Consider the following 18,211-nt stretch of genomic DNA (forward strand, 5'->3'; position numbering starts at 1 on the left):
TATTTTAGGCTGTGAACACATAGAATGAAATATTAACTTGGTTCTGAGGTAGGAGTAATATTTGGCTTTCTGAAGCACAATGATAAAGACAGAAACCATAGTGACAAAGGTCAAATTAATTTCATTACATCTGAATATACCACGATGGCAAGCAAAAGCCTGGGGAAATCTTCAAACTGTATATATTTATATATAGCTTATATAGTTTGTGTGTGTGTGTATTTAAAGAACAAGTCTTGTGATTTCCACTTCCAGCCAAGATGGAATAACAGGGACTAGATTTATCCTTCTTCCTAAAACAACTCAAAACTGGACAAAGTGTAGGAGCCAACAGTTCTCAAGATACCCTTATCAGGCAACGAGTAGCGAAGAACTCTGAGAGATGAGAAGCACACAGAGGAGCCTACGGTCACCCCCCAGCTGATCATCTGGACAGTTTCTGGGCTGTGGCATGGGACTGGGAAAGAGATGGGGCCCAGCGGTGACTCTAAGGTGAAGTATCGGAGCTGGGAGTTTGGGAAGGCCAAGGTAATGAGTTCAGGGAGCACTGCATTGAGACATCTATAGAGGGGCCCTTCCATTACTCAGCAGGGTACTGAACAGCTCACACTTGTGAGGAAATTAAATTAGAGAGAATAATCATCACAGCTCATACAGAACCAGGAATAGCAACTTTTCCTACTATCCAGGATGGAAAATGAGATAATTCGTGAGTCATCAAATAGCTTACTAGAAAGTTCTGTCTCAGCAGTAACGTGAATTAACCTTAGACTAAATATTTCCCTGCTTACACATGAGAAAACTTGAAGACCCAAGAGGATCAAATTGTTTCTGTGCAATTTAACAGTGAGCCAGAGCATAACCAATGGACAGCTACAGAAACACAAAAATATCTAGTACCCAGCAAGGTAAAATTAATGTGGTCTGACATCCAATCAAAAAGTATCAAGACATGAATAAGCTGGAAAATACTATCCCTGATGAAAAGAAAAGAGAGTCCGTTGAAACCTACCCAGTACTGACCCACATGGTAAAAATTGGTAGAAAAGGACATAGAAACTGCTAGTGTATCTGAATTCCATGTGTTTTGAAAAACCACATGAAAGATTGTGTTTAGAAGAGATATAATAGATATTTTTTAAAAATGACTCCTGCAGATAAAAATGAAAATACTTTGGAAAAAAATACATCATATGGGAATACAGATTATACAAAATAAAACGTAGAAAGAAAAAAAGCCAGGAAACAATAGAGCATCAGTGAGTTGTGGGAAAATTTCAACTCATGTATTATAATTCGAATCTCTGAAGGAAAGGAGGTAGAAAGGGGATGGAGGGGGAGCAATTTGAAGAAATAATGGTCCCCAGATATTCCAAATTTGATGAAAGGTATAGAAAACCCTAAGTCTAAGAAACTCAGTAGAACTCAAACATGAAAAACAATTAAAACTAGCCCAAGGCACATCAGAATCAAATCACTCAAAACCAATGATAAAGAAAAACTCATAAAAGTCATAGGGGGAAAAAAGCATATGTTACTACAAAGTAACAAAGCTAAAGATTATATCAGATTTCCTGCAAGAAAGAACACAGTAGAACAGTCTTTAAAGTACTGTAAGAAAAAAAATCACCTTAGAAACCTTTACCCTATGAAAACATTGTTCAAAAATGAATGTGAAATAAAGATTTTTTCAGACATATAACAGCTGAAAAAAATTCATCAATTACAGAATAGTTCTATGAGACATTTTGGTGGAAAGTCCTTCACACAGAAAGAAATGATACCAGATAGAAATCTGAGTCTATATATAGGAATGCAGACGAGAAAACTTAACCATGTGGGTAAATATAAAGCTTATTTCTTACTATTGGAATCACCTAAAACCTAATGTGTTCTTTAAATAAAAAAGAACTATAATGTAGTGTGGGGTTTATAATACATGCAGAAGTGAAATATATGAAAACAATAGCGCAAAAGTCAGGGGATCTAGAGAAATGGAAGTGGCCTGCTGTAAATCTCTCATACTGTAAGTGAACTGGTAACATATCACCTGGAGGTGACTCCTATTTAAAGATGTGTAGTATACGGGGCATCTGGATGCTCAGTTCTTTAAGTGCCTGACTTTTAATTTCGGTTCCAGTCATGATCATGAGATGGAGGCCCTCATTGGGCTCTGTGCTGGGTGTGGACCCTGCTTGAAAATCTCTCTCCCTCTCCCTCTGCATTCCCTCGATCTGCTCAAGCACACATGTGCACTCTCTCAAAAAAATAAATAAAAAATAAAATAAAGATGTATACTACAAACCCTCAAAAAGCCACTTAAATAACAACAGATTAACAGTGAAGAGCTTTAAGGGGAGGAAAATTGCTTTCATAAAAAAGCACGCAACTATCAAAAAAAGAGAAAGGAGAAAAGAACAAAAAAAAAACAGTTGGCTCGAATAGAAAACAAGTAGCAAGATGAGAGCTTTATTTTTTAAAGATATGTATTTACTTATTTGAGAGAAAGAGGGAACGTGTGTGGGCAAGGGAAGGAGCACAGGGTGGAGGGAGAGTGGGGAAAATCTCAAGCAGACTCGGTGCTGATCGAGGAACCCAGTGCAGGGCTCAATGTGGGGCTCAATATCATGACCCTGAGACCATGACCTGAGTCAAAACCAATAGTCAGACACGCAACCTACTGAGCCACCCAGACACTCCCAGAGGAGAGTTTTAAACTCAACCACCTCAATATCCACCTTAAATGAAAATGATCTTAAACACACCAACTATTAGATTGGATTAAAAAATGAAAGCCCAGCAAAAAATACCTGTACAAATCCAATTTTAAAAACAGCACAAATCAGCAAAAAAATAAAAGGCAGAAAAAAGATATACAATACTGTACCATATTATTGCCACGAAAACAAAGCTGGGGTGGTAAGCTTAATATCTGGCAAAGTCAATTTTAAGGCAAAAAATATATATATTACCAGGAATAAGGAAGGTTACTTCATAAGGATATTAAAGTCTGTTCATCAAGAAAATAGAGGAACAGCCCCAGATATTTATGTTTTTAATGATAGAGCTTCAAAATACATGAAAGAAAAACTCGTAATCTTGCAAGGAGAAATACAGAAATCCTGAATTAAAGTCCGAGATTTTAACATCCCTATTTTAATAATTTTTACAATAAATAGAACATCAGTGAGCATATAGGAAACTTGAAAAATATTGTCAACAGATTGGACCTAATTGACATCTATAGAACTCTCCACCCAACAGCAGCAAAATATTTATTCTTCTCAAAGTCACACAGGTCATTCACTAGGAAAGTCCATATTCCAGTCTCTAAAGACAAGTCTTAATAAATCTGCAAAGGTTCAAGGCATAAAAGGAAAGTATGTTATCCGACAACAATGGAATTGAATTAGAAATCTACAACAGAGGTATCTAGAAAATCCTCAAATATTTGAAAACTAAATAATACACTTCTAAATAACCCATGGGTCAAAGAAATCAAAAGGAAAATTCAAAAGTATTTTGACCGAGTGGAAGCAAAAACACAACATATCAAAATTGGGAAAATGGAGCTCAGTGGCACTGATAGCAAATTTTACAGCACTAAATCAGAAAAGAATAAAGAATAAAGTCCACCAATCAATAGTCATGGCTACTACCACCCCCCTACACACCCGGGGGGGGGGGGACAGAAAAAGAGCAAAGAAACATAAATTAAGCAGAAGGAAGGAAATAGGAAATAACATAAATCAATGCAAAAAAAACAAGGAAATAGAGCACAGAAAAACAAAAGACAAAAATCAATGAAACCAAAAGCTGGTTTGTTGAGAAAATGATTAAAGTTGCTAAATCTCAAGCCACACCGGCTGGGTGAAAAAAAAAATGAAAGAAAGAAGACACAAATTGCAATATCAGGATTATTGAGAGCATTGAAATCACTATGAACAATGAAAATAATTTAAAAATTTTAATAAAATAAGTTTTTAAAGGAATAATAAGAAATGACAGATTGGTACATGCAACAACATAGATGAATTTCAGAAGCATTATGCTGAATGAAAGAAGCCAAGATGATTCCATTCATATAATATTCTAGAAAATGCGAGCTAATTGATGGGGACCGAACAATCAGTGGATATCTGGGGATGAAGTGAGAGAGGCAGCAGAAAGGGACTTCAAAGGGCATGTGGAAACTTCTAGAGGTAGAGAATATGTTAATTATTCTGATTGCAGTAATGGTTTCAAAGGTTTATCCATACGTCAAAACTTATCAGATTGTACAATTTCAATATGAGAAATTTACTATATGTTGATTATATCTCAATAAAGCTCTAAAAAAAGGTTTCAAATGGAATGTAAGTTATGACCTCAATTTGTAATAGCATGCGCATTTGCAAGAACAAATGCACACGTACGTGCACGTATATATGCACACACACACACACACACACACAGAGACAAAGCTCCATGAGACAATAACTTACATTCTTGGCAATGATTATCTGCATGAGTAAGAGGGTAAATGATTTTTGTTTTCCTCTCTTCCTCTCTGAATTTCTACTTTCCTACAGTGAAATGTATTATTTGTGAACTATATTATAGCAAATGTGTTTCTGACTTTAACTTGTGAATTTTTATTTTTTATTTTATTTTTTTATTTTATTTTTTTTGTTTTTGTTAACTTGTGAATTTTTAAATTACATTTCTATATATTATGTCTATATAAGAGTGATGATGAAGAACTTTAGTCTCCACTCTGGGAAAATACACTTCGATGCCTGCAAAAGCAGACCCTAGAGTATACACAAATCCAAAAGTTTGTGCTGTTCAAAAGTCAAAGATATAGCTGTGGATCAAGGATATTACATGAGTTAAAAGATGATAAAGCAAAAGATAACCCTAGATATCCCTATTTACATCAGGGGGGCTCCTGTTTCACACACACACACACACACACACACATTTTTATGATATTCTCAATGAAGAGGCATTGGCAAATTTCTGAATTTTGGCTCTGAGATGTGGAAGGTCCATAGGAGGGCATGTTCCAGATAAACATAAGAGGATATTCAATCCTTCTTCTAAATCCAGGCAAAATGATACCTAGACTAAATTCAGACAACAAATCTCCTTATAATAAAGACTCAGGATGAGGAAATTATGGCATAACAGATGCCTCAGTAATGGCAGATGGGGTTTATTATCTCTCTCTGGGCAATTCCTCTGGTAACCTTCTGTCATCATTTTAAATCAGTTTACAAACTCTGTTCTCCAGTCTGCACGTATAATTTAAACCTTACGGCCAGTGGTCAACCACCTCTATTCCTGGTGGTCCAAGCCCACTTTGGTCAATACAAGGATGAACATGGATCCTAATTATTCAATCACTGCTAAAGTGACTCAGGAGACCATATGCAAATAGGACAATTGTTTCTCATGCACCTTCTATTTATTTACTAGACCAACTTTTACTATGCGTGTTCTATATATTTTAGGTCATTATTAGGTATTAAAAGAATAAGATGGTATAACAGGCATTTGCTATCTTCATGGAGACATATCTAGACTAGTAACCGTATAAAATGCACAAGAAAGCATCAGGGAAAAGATATAGCTATAATCATAAAATTTTTAAATTGTATATGTCAATAAAACCTTAGGAATAGTGATATCTCCCCAAATTTCAGGCTTTCTGGGACAAAAATGTTAACTCTTTGTCATCTGCAATTTAAATAAATACAATAAATCTTGAAACACATAAAAGGCAAATGAAAAACTGGAAGATAAAAAGATTCATCTTCCCTTTTTAAAATATTTTATTTATTTATTTATTTGAGGGAGAGAGTGAGTGAGAGAGAGAACACCAGCAGTGAGGCTGGTAGTAGGGTCAGAGGGAGAATCAGGCTCCCCCCTGAGCAGGGAGCCTGATGTGGGGCTAAATCCCAGGACCCTGGGATCATGACTTGAGCTGAAGTCAGATGCTTAACCGACTGAGCCACCCAGGTGCTCCAAAAAAGATTAATTTTCTATGTCAGTCTTTACTGTCCTTAGTAAGAGACGTTACCATGACCAATAAGTGCATATAAATGTTTTGAGGCATCATATGAAAAATATAATTTAAATAATTACTGCATTTTTTATCTACCTGTGAGATAACAGAAAATATATATTTTGGTCTCTGCCCCTGGTTTCTGGCACAGAGTTCTAAAACCCTCATAATTTCCTAAGTGAAAAGAACAGTAGGAGCATCTTCTGTTTTGTTGAGGTGGCTCTGAGTGGGCTCCAGGACGGGGACTGGTCATCAGAAAGATCAAGCCATGATTAGAAGTTTCGAATCTTCAGTCTCACCCTCTCCCCACATCCTTTAGAGAAGGGACAGCGGCTGGAAATGGAGCCTCCATAAAATGCTACTAATAGGTGGTTCAGAGAGCTTCTAGGTTGGTGACTACATGGAGTTTCAGGGTCAGTGGTGCACTCAGAGAGCATAGAAGCTCCTAGCCCTGTCCCCATGCATCGCTTCCATCTGACTGTCCTTGTCGTATATCTTTTTGTGATACTATAACCTAGTAAGTAAAATGCTTCTGTGAGCCACTCTAGCAAATTAATCAAACCCAAAGAGGGGATCATTAGAACCTCTAATCCATAGCCAGTTGGTCAGAAGCACAAGGGACACCTACCTGAATTTGCAACTGGTGTTTGAGGGGCTGGTGGGTAGGGGTGAGGGCAGCCTTGTGGGACTGGGCCCCTATATGTGTTATCTGCCACTATCTAAGAATTTTTTGTTGGTGTGGGAACCATCCCCCCACCCCCCTACACAGACATATAGTGGTATTGGATACAGAATCTTGATCAGTACCAGAACATTTTACTACCAAATTGGAAAAGGTCAGACATTTTTTTAAATGTTCGGCTTAAGAGTAAAGTCCTTAGCTCTCCAGGACCCGTAAGTCGGTTAGAGGGCCAAATCAGAGAGGAAGCCCAGTATTTCCTTCACCAAAGCCCCCATCAGCCAAGTGACATTAGGGAAGAGACCCTCTGAGTTTTTCAACAGCCTCCTTTTACACTTCACATGGAAAGGCCAACTGTAAAAATGAAACAGGAGGTTCTGAACACTGTTCAAAAAAAGCTGCCAAAAAGAAAACATTGCACTTTTAGAAACTCAGCTAAAGTGTTATCAGATAACCTTCTTGGTAAAATGGATTGTATCAGTTAGCATTTGCTCAAAATACTCAGTAGAAGTCAAAGGTGAGAAAATGGAGTAGAAATCTTGAACAGAAGATAATTCAAAGAATATCTACACCCAACTCTCTCTTTTATAATGAAGCCTGATGATGTGATAGGATGTGTCCAAAACGATATACAACTACTTTGTGGCCAGTTCAAAGACAGACCCAACAATGCCACTGAGCCTGAGCTCTTTACTCAAAGTAGTTGACACATATCTTTTGACTTTCCCTTTCTCCTTAGGACCACTGCTCCACCCAGGAAGCTTCTAACCATCTATTCTGGAGGAAGTCATCTAAATTCCAATATAAGTCACAAATGCGCATCTATAAAAAGAATATGGTACCAAGTTATTGGATGGTGTAAATAAGATAACGTGGAAAAAGCTAGCAGTGTCTGGCAATAATAGAAACTTAACCGTAAGTTTCCTTTCCAACCCTAAAGACTTTATTCCCAAGTGACTGTAGACTAACCACTTTGGAGCAGAGATTATACGTTAGTAATTACATGCACTCACACCATTGGAGTGATAATGGAGAGAATTGAACACACAGTTAATGGTGGAAATTCATATGGAGGGGCTATTTTAAGGAAGAAACCACTTCTTGGTGTCCTCTCCAATTATGACACACAGATAGATACATGCTTTGCCTCAATATAGGATAATTCCTGTTTCTACAAGCTAAGCTTCCATCCTGATGCTTAAACAGTAGCAGAATGAAATTTTAAGTGAGATATTTCTATAGAAAGACAGGTCATATTATCTATAAAGTAAATACCAAGGTTCTTGGCTGACTTCTGTATGACAAGCATCTGTTACCCATATCACAAGTTGAACAGAAACAGTATATATTCTCCTTTAGATGTGCTATAGAATCAGGGGCAAATCAGTTTCCTCCATGGGGATGAGGACTAGACCCTCTGGAGCGATGAGGCTGTCAGCTAGATAGAATCCAGGATTCTGAACGACTTCCTGAAGCAGATCCATCTTCAAGCCCCAGAGCACCTCGCTACCCATACTCAGTTATGTGAGATAGGAATAAATGTGTGTTTTGTTTGAGTCACTCTATTTTGGGGGCTCATTTTTCCATCCTGACTAATGCAAATAAATCATGTACACAGAGTGAGTAAGTCATGTTGATTGTGACTAACAATATGCAGCATAGCTTGCTTGGCAATGTTTACAGTCTCTTCCCCCAGACTAAAGATAAGGAGAGAGATAAAGGAGATGATCACAACAGAGAATTAAAACTACTTTTAAAATCTCTAATTTTCGTTGTTTTAATTTATTTTTTATTGGTGTTCAATTTGCCAACATATAGCATAACACCCAGTGCTCATCCCATCAAGTGCCCCTCCTCAGTGCCTGTCACCCAGTCACCCCCATCCCCCACCCACCTCCCTTTCTACCACTCCTTGTTCTTTTCCCAGAGCTAGGAGTTTCTCATGTTCTGTCTCCCTTTCTGATATTTCCCACTCATTTTTCTCCTTTTCTAGTTCAATTCCTGTTCAGTCTGTTCTTTTGCAACTAGCTTTTTGAACACCTGTTACTTACCAGAATCTCAGATGCCTTTAGAGATTATTTCATTTAATCCTTACCATAAAAATCTGAATTCTTTTTTATTGGGCGGGGGGGGGAGCTTGTAACACTCTAGACATCACTTTGCAAGGGAGACTGCTTGCCTCATTTTGCTTGCTCTGGGCATTGAGCATGGTGACCTTAAGATGTGAATACCATTGTGGCAGTACTAAGTATCACTATGTAGCCATCATGGCTTCTCTAGGTCAGGACCTTGCGTAGAATTTAAATAGATTCATTAACAAAATCTGAACACAAATGCTGAAATGAGAAGTATATGCCATATATTTTGTGTATTTTTTATACAATTTGTCAATAGAATGACCTTGGATGTGGGACCATGTATCAAGGCACATCCATAAAGCGTAGCTGTAAATAACTAGGTCGTTTTTTAATAATCATTAAAGTTTTGAGGCACTAGAAACCCAGAGGACCCATGTTGGGTTCATCGGTATTTAGACCTGGGGAGGAAGATACGCACAATGTCTATGTAATGAGAATCATACATATATAGTTTGTGTGGTAAGGAATCAGCATGTTTGAGATTATGTACTTTTAATCCTAAGAAATCAACCTATTGGAATGATGACCCTATAACTCCATTTTATTTTTTTTTATTTATTTTTTTCCATTTTAAAAGATATAATTGAAGGGCACCTGGCTGGCTCAGTCGGCAGAGCTCACACCTCTTGATCTCTGGGTCCTGATTTAAATTTCATGTTGGGCATAGAGTTTACTGAAGAAAAAAGAAAAAGAAGAGAAAAGACAAGAAAAGGAGAAAAGAGAAAAAGGCATAATTGAGCAATGATTTAGACTTGCAATTTTAAGTAGAATCCTTACTAAACTTATTTATACATAACATTTAAGTTTATATGTAGTATTGGAAGCTGTGAGAGAGAAATTAAGAAATATTTCTTAATTAATTCTTCTATGTTTAAGTTCTCTCAGGGCTTCCAATACTACATATAATCTTAAATGTTATGTATAAATAAGTTTAGTAAGGATTCTACTTAAAATTGCAAGACTCCTAACTCTGGGAAACAAACTAGGGGTGGTGGAAGGGGAGGTGGTAGAAGGGGAGGTGGGCGTGGGGGTGACTGGGTGACGGGTTCTGAGGGGGGCACTTGATGGGATGAGCACTGGGTGTTATTCTATATGTTGGCAAATTGAACACCAATAAAAAATAAATTTATAAAAAAAATAAAAATTTCCATATCACCCTAAAAATAATAAATAAATAATTAATTAATTAATTAATAAAAGAAATATTTAGAAATATTTTAGTCAGAGAAAAGAAAGCAAGAAAATCAAATACATTAAATTTATAAATGCAGTTTGAAAATATTTGAAGATATTTAGTTTACTAAATTTGTAAATAGATTAACCTAGTGTTAATGTTTATTAAAATGTGCTAGACTCATAAATGGCATTATGTGATTTTTAAGGTGAACTCCACCCATAATAAAGTAGATTTTTAAAAAATTTCTAACTTTGACAAATTGAATATTAGTTTTAAAACCAAAAGCAACTTCCCAATAGACTTTTATGCCCAAAACTACCTGCCCTCAAAGGCACTTGGAAAAGCACATCTGACAGACAGAGTTGTAAAGGACACACTTCCCATCACTAAGAATACGAAGATCAACCTAAGTCACCAGTATTTACCAGTGGGGCTGCTTTGCCAGTGCTGACAACTCAGCAATGCCCCTTTGTTCCTTCTTAACCATAGAGAATAAATGGATGGTTCCCAGAGAGGAGGCTAGTGGGGGGAAGGAGGAGGGGCAAATGGGTGATGGGGATTAAGGAGGGCACTTGCGATGAGTCCACCACGGCATTGTACAGCAGTGTGGAGCCACTCAAATTGTACAGTCGAGACTAATACTGCACTGTGTGTTAACTAGTGGAATTTAAATAAAACTTAAAAAATAAAAATAAAGCATTGCTACTAGTCTCAGTGAGGAATCTTTCACTGTTGACTCTGGTGGAAGTTTGTGTACACCGTACTTCTAAGTAGATACTATTTCTGTTCAGACTGCAGGGACCTGCTTTGATGACACATTCTGCAAGGAATACTACAAAGAGGGTCCTGAAGTCTTTTTGGACGAGAAGTGCCTCCTGCTGATGGCATCCATCACAGCTGCAAAGGCGCAGCACCTCACATTTCCCATATCACACCCCACCCTCATGTAACTACTTGCCCCAAGAGGCAGTTAAACCATTAGGGTCATCCACTTAGAAACCCTCCACCTGCCATCGGGCAGGTACACCTGGCCCCCTCCTGGAAGTATTCACTCCTCTTTCCTGGCTCCCTCCCTTTTTCTTTCTCCTCCTTCCCACACCCCTCCCACTGTGATCTTTTCCTCCCTCTGACATCTTTAGAACTCCTCTCCACTCCCAGACCTGCCAGCTGTGCTACTTGGCTCCTCTCATTCAAGTTCAAGTCTCACCCTCTTTAATGAGGAAAACCACGGGCATATTTTCCTAATAGAAACAAACCTGTTCTTTCTCAACATGAAACCAGACAACTGCAACAAATTTAGCTAGATGTTTACAAACCCTGGGAATATGACCATCTCCTGTGGTACAGAAGATATCTGACAGGTTAAGTGGTGGCCTGGGGAGCACTCTGACGGAGGACTGGTCTGAAGGAGGCTTTGCGGGGGTCAGCTGTGATGTCAGGGGCCACTGTGAGACACCAGACAGATTTGAGGCTAAAATGAGAAGACAGGAGTTTGGGTTCTAACTTTACCACTTAGAGCAAACGGTCTTGCGAATAATCATGGTACTAATAGAATTGTTGGAGGATTTAGTATGAACACTTTGAAATTACAGAGCTATGCAGTCCTAAAATGTGGTTTCTGTCTCAGGGATCTATTATGTGGCTCGATGCTCATTAAAAGACTTGTAAATCCACAAAGAATGTTGCTTTTTTTTTTTAAGGAATGTGTGGTAGAAAAGCCTTTACACAGATAAACTCTTTAGAGTCAAGAGAACATTTACTCATTCATCATTTATAGAACACATTCCATTCGTTATGAGGACATGTTTCCTTATAGTCCTCTGCCATATGATGTGAATTCACAGAAGGTGGGAAGACACCCCGTCACCACTGCCATTCCTGTGAGTTAAATGTGTGTCCCTGCTAAGACGTAACTGCATCCTGAGATACAGGAGGCTGAACACAATAATTTCTTATTAGCCACTCACATTCTAGTATGAATCAGTACAGTTTCCTTCCCCTGCCTGATACATAGGTGAGAGGGGTTTTAGCTGGAATGTGTGCTTACAGCAGTATTTCTCAATTGTGATTCCCACATATAATTAACTAGAATTTCCTGGACTATCTGTAAAAAAGAGATTCCTGGAAAACTTCTGCTTTGCAACCTTGCCTCAAGCCAGTCCCATACTTCTATTTCCAGGGTGAAAACAGTCCCATCAGAAACAAATAGAAATCATAACCCTAGGAGGTTTAAGACTTTCCAAATGAAACATTAATTTGAATAAACAAACAAGAAGCTCTGAGGCCAAATCAACTTCCTCTCTTCAGAAATTTCCAGCCTTTCTGCCCATGCTGCTTAATTGGGAAGCACAGTCATTTGCCCCCACTGGAGTATGGGGGTTATGTGGGGTTTGGGGTTTATGGGTGCTGTAGACACAACAGACTTCTATTTCTGGTAAATGTCAGCTGGAAAAGCAACTTTGTATCCCAGACACTCCCCCTGCCCCAACCACTGCCCAGAGAGTTCTCCCTGAGAGAAGCTGAATCACAAGAGAATGGAGGCTCCTTCCCTGACTCCAGCCAAAGGTTCCCTGTCCCCAACAGGCCTTCAGACACTCTGGGTTTCAGGAACTGGTTGCAGAACCGCCCGTTTGTTAGTGATGCCCACCTTGACCCTTGACAGGACTCTCACAAGGTGACTCCGGTCTGGACACCCCCATGCTATGGGTGAGTACTGAGCCCAGGGACTTGCTGACTCACCTCTCTTGCTTCTGTTTCTCTGCCTTTACTTCCCACCTGGAAGTTCCTACAGTTTGACCCAAGTTCACCTCCAACGTGGCTGAGGCAGAGACCTACCTTAGAACTGATCTTGACTGATCATCCTTGGACTTAAAACTTGATCTTAGGGACGCCGGTGGGGCTCAGTGGTTGAGCATCTGCCTTTGGCTCAGAGCATGATCCTGGGGTCCCAGGGTAGAGTCCCGCATCAGGCTCCCTGAGGGGAGCCTGCTTCTCCCTCTGCCTGTGTCTCTGCTTCTCTCTCTGTGTCTCTCATGAATAAATAAATAAAATTGTTAAAAAAAAAAAACAAAACCCTTGATTTTAGACCCCTGCCAGTCTGCCACATGCCTTACTCTTCCCAAAGCTGCCATTGACCTGACCTTCCTCCTCACTGACCTGACCCTTCCCTTCCTCAGCCCAGTTCCTGGTTACACAGGCCATGTCACCCCTCCTTCCTTCCCACCCAGCCCCACACCCAGCTCTTGCATGGTCTCCTTATCAGATTCTGCCCACTTGCATCCACACCATGCAGCTCCCAGCTCCCTGGAGGGCACACCCCACTCCCACAGTCTCTGCAGACCAGCTTATCACCCCCGTGACTCTGATAGACAGAGATACATAGTTCACTGCAATTTTCTTCAACTCAAACCCCCTTTATCTTCTTCCATTTGTCTCCTTCTTCCCTCCTTCTGCTGTGGATAGGAAGTTTCCCTCCACCCACTATGTCTTCATCTCTGAAATCTTATGCCAGCTCTCACCCCCTCTTGCCTCTATTAGGCTCTTCCTCTCGGTCTACAAGCTTATCTCAGTCTTCCCTGCTCTAGAAAAGCCAGCACGAAGAATGTTCCCCAGCCTTGCCACTCCCTGATCCACCCCCAGGCTTGCCTTCTCAACTCCACTGAAAAACTGATCTGTATTTTCATTGCGCCCAACTTTTCAAGACCCCACTCGCTGTTTAACCCTGAAATAGATTACCCCCACCTGCTTGTCTCTTAAGACTGTTCTCATTGAAAGTTGCAATGCCCTAAGTACAAAATCCAGGGGACTCTTCCCAATCTCCATGCTCCTGAATCTGTCCTTGCCACGTCATCCTTTGGAGCTTCCCTTGCATGTAGAGGTGCCCATGACTCTTCGACAATAATGCCGGCTGCTGAGTGACCCCTGTATTGCTATTATGTGGCAGGCACTGCCCTGAACATTTACAGTCTTTTTTAATCTTCATGATGATCCAGGGCAGGAGCTATTACTTCCCCATCTTATTAGAGAGGGAACAGGCATGGAGAGATGATGTGACTTGTCAAGGCATACACAGGGAGCCAAAAGGTAAACCCTAACCTATAGGAGTCCAGTGCCATGCTCCAGACCATCAGACAAGGGCACCCCAAGTCAAGTTTCTGCCTTTTCCTGGCTCTCTTACTCCCTCCACCGACCCCTCCTTCCTGGTCTCACTCTCTTTCCCTGCCCCTACGGGCAGAAGGTTTCTGTTTTCATTAATGGGCTCAGCACGTTGGAACTCTCTCCCTCATTCTCCATGTTCAACCAGGTGCCAAACCTTATCGATTCTAACAACACAGTATCTTTCTCATATGTCCTCTCACTTTCCACCACCAACATCTCCTCAGGCACTGGTCGTCCATCACCTGGACCATCTCTGGGGCCTTCTCTTGTTTCCTGTATACCCTCTGCTCAGCTGACTGGTTTCCCCAAAACAATCATTCTAGGGAGCACGAAAGACAAAAGACAAAGCTGAGTTGGAGATCCCCAATCTGAAATCAACATAAGGTTGACTGATGTTTAAGATATATTGAAAATAATGTAAAAAAAAAATAGTAGGACATTTTCTAACAAGCCAGTCTGGAAATCATCATATTCTCTCAAAAAATTAAAAAATATAATTTTGACTTAAAATTGGTTAGAGCCCAGCTATTTTGCAACTCTCTAAAGTAAGAGATTACTTTGCAGAAAAATGATAAGTAGGATGAGTGTTTGTTCCTATCTGGTATGTAAGATAATGTAATAAAAAAAATTAAGCAATTTTGTATCCCGCTCACCAATATTATCTCAACATTCCAGCTTCTCATAACCTCAAGGAATTAATCCCGATGTTCTGTTGTTTCCCCCATTAATTAAAATTTGACAGATATACCTACTTATACAAGAATTAAGGTTTTTGCAATCTGACAATGACACTTTCATATTGGGCACCTACTTTCAAAAGCATTCTCACCACCCAAACTGCCAGCGACGGAAGAGAACTAAAAAGTCTGCTCAGATATTACAAAGTACGACAGAAGCCATGAGAAACAACCGGATCTACTACTCAAGTGTCCCTGGTGTCTGCCAAACAGTCCTCATCTCCCCAGGACCCTGCCCGAGTGTTGGATACTTACATAAAAACCCATCAACTACATATTTTGAGAAATCATTCACACAGTATTCTGGAACATTTCTCAAATACACCAGACTTTATACAAATTCGTCTCTAAGAAGCCAATTTCACCTCTTTGTGTACTCTTTGACTGAAAGAAACTTCCTAAGCCTAAATATTTTTATATACAGAATATATTGTATTGAGTTACAATTTATATACATTCACAGATGTTAATCATATGATGCTATGAGTTTTTTCCACATATATATTAACCTGTATAACCAATGCCTCAGTGAAGGTATAGAACATGTCCGTTCCCCCTAAAAGCTCCCCTATGCCCACCTGTACTAGTTACGTCTTGTCTTGCTCAATAACAAGCTACCCCCTAAAACTTAGCAATGTCAAACAACAAGCTTTCTGTTTTATTATCTCACATGGCTGCTGAGGGTCAGGAGTCTGGGTGTGGCTTGGCTGGGTGGTTCTGGCTCAGCATTTATCGTGAAGCTTCAGTCAAGCTGGGGACAGGACCACAGGCTCTGGGGAACTTGACTGGTGCTGAAGGATTCACTTCCAAGCTCACTTAGTTATTGGCAAGAAGTTAATTTCTTACCATGTTGGCCTCTCCTTAGGGATGTTCATGACATGATCCAGAGTAGTGGAGAGAACGAGAGAGAGGGAGAGGGAAGGAGAAAGAGAGAGAGAGAGAGAGAGAGAATGAACATAAGGCTGAAGCTACAATGTCTGTAACCTAATCTCAGAAGAAGCGTACCATGCCTTCACTTTTGCCTTATTCTATTGGTCACCCAGGCCAAGCCTGGTACGATGAGGGAGGGAATTATACAATATTGCGAACATCAGGGGAAGAAATCATCCAGTGCCATCTTGGAGGCTGGCTACCACACCACCTCAGTCAATCTCCACCACTCCCACCCCCTCCCCCTATGATGGAAATAATGGCTCAGATTTCTTTCACCATAGATTCAACTTGCCTATTCTAGGACTTCATATAAACAAAAACAAATATCCAGTACTCTTTTTTGCATGCTTTCTTTTACTTAGCATAACGTTCCTGAGGTGTCTCCATGTTGTTATGGATTTCAAGTAGCTCATTCATATTTATTGCTGAGTAATAGTTCATTTTATGGATTTCTATCAGTTTGTTCCTTTGTTCCCCTGTTGATAAAGTTTGAATTGGTTCTAATTTAGGGCCACTATGAAAAAAGGCAGCTAAAAATATTCTTGTACAAGTTCATTTGTGAATATATGCTCTCATTTCTCTTGAGTACACACCTAGAAATGGAACTATGGGGTCATAGGGAACATATGTATTTTGGATATACCTTTTTTTCTGGATAAAAGAACTTTGTCAAATATAAATTTTGGTGAATATTTTTCCTGTTCTGTAGTTTGCCTATCCATTTTCTTTTTAAAAAAATATTTTTAAATTTATTTATTTGACAAAAAGAGAGAAAGTAAGTGAGTGCACAAGCAGAGGGGAACAGCAGAGGGAGGGAGAGGGAGAAGCAGACTCCCTGCTGGGCAGGGAGCAAGATGCGGGGCTTGATCCCAGGACCCCAAGATCATGACCTGAGCCAAAGGCAGTTGCTTAACTGATGGAGCCACCCAGGCACCCTGCCTATCCATTTTCTTAATGCTGTCTTCCTGTTTGAGCAGAAGTTTGTTTGTTTGTTTGTTTGTTTGTTTGTTTGTTATCTGCTGGATCCAAATGGTTTTCTAAGAGTGGGCACAACTAAGCTAGATAGGTCTGTGAGTACAGATCTATGAACTGGATATTAAAGGGTACAGGAGAGGCCAAGTCGGCTGCCCCAATAAGGGATGAAGGTATTTTGACAGCACTTTCCCAATCCCAGGCTCATTTGGCTAGGGCTCTGCCATTTATGGGAAAGACCCAGAGATCCAAATACCTCCTAGAGACTCTGCAGGCAGGTAAAGGCTCTCAACACAGGCCACCCATTTCACCCCAGGTGCTCCCCAGCTCACATTTGAGCCCTTAGCATGGATATGTCATGTGGGACACCTGGACAAGGCTGACAGAGATGTCGCCATACTCAAGGTCACCCCAATGTGACATGAAAACAGTGATGAGGATGAGGAGTACACCAAATCCTCTTCCCTGTATACTTAACCTTGAGTCTATACTTTAAATTTGCTTTTACTGAGTTGGCAGTAAAATCAAATTCAGTGAGGAGCCCTCTTCCTCATTTGTTCCAATATTTGAACCTGTTTCCAGACTTGAATCCTCTTATGGAAAGTGGAGCTTTTGTCTCATTGTTGTATTTGTCCATTACTACAGCAGTAACTTTCTGTTTAATACATAGGTGTATTTAATAGGGAAGATAAATTTTAGAGTCAAGTCTCTAGGTTTCATTTTTTAAAGTCTTTATATTTAAAAATAAAATAAATAAAGTCTTTAGTATTTTGATGTGGTTTATGGATTGATTTAATGAGAAGGGCTATCTTTACAATGATGAGAGTCCTTTTCCAAATACTTGACATGCCATTCCACGCATTGTCCTCTTTTGTGCTTTTTTAGAAAGGTTTTATAGATTTAGAGATTTTAATCATAGAAGTCTCAAGCATTCGATATGTATTTATATTTCATTGCTATCAATAACATCTTTTTTGTTTACCCTCAAAGTCATTGTTTTTTTAAAAAAAAATGTTTAATTTTTAAATAGGTTATACAATGGGGGATCCCTGGGTGGCTCAGCAGTTTAGCACCTGCCTTTGGCCCAGGGCACGATCCTGGAGTCCCAGGATCGAGTACAACGTCGGGCTCCCGGCATGGAGCCTGCTTCTCCCTCCTCCTGTGTCTCTGCCTCTCTCTCTCTCTCACTCTCTCTCTCTTAAGTAAATAAATAAATAAATAAATAAATAAATAAATAAATAAATCTTTAAAAAAAAAAAAGGTTATACAACGCCCACTGTAAACATTTTAAAGAGTGCTTCCATTTATATCTTTTGTTCTATCTTTTCATTTCTTCTAACTCACTGTCTATACAGTTTTGAAGGATTT

At 39.5% G+C, this 18,211-nt stretch overlaps 1 protein-coding gene across 2 annotated transcripts in view; it reads right to left on the reverse strand.

The window, feature by feature from the left end:
- The window catches only part of IL1RL1 (interleukin 1 receptor like 1), a 69,163-nt gene that overhangs the window by 41,986 nt on the left and 8,966 nt on the right, over positions 1-18,211 (reverse strand). The window contains exon 1 of one of the 2 annotated variants that reach the window (XM_041756228.1): positions 15,609-15,656. The exons of the other annotated variant lie outside the window; for it this stretch is intronic. The gene's annotated coding sequence lies outside the window, so the exon portion shown is untranslated. Of the gene's footprint in view, positions 1-15,608; positions 15,657-18,211 lie in introns of those variants that run through there. 2 annotated transcript variants of the gene reach the window in all.

This window comes from Vulpes lagopus, chromosome 5 (assembly GCF_018345385.1).
Source record: "Vulpes lagopus strain Blue_001 chromosome 5, ASM1834538v1, whole genome shotgun sequence".
Lineage (NCBI taxonomy): Eukaryota > Metazoa > Chordata > Mammalia > Carnivora > Canidae > Vulpes > Vulpes lagopus.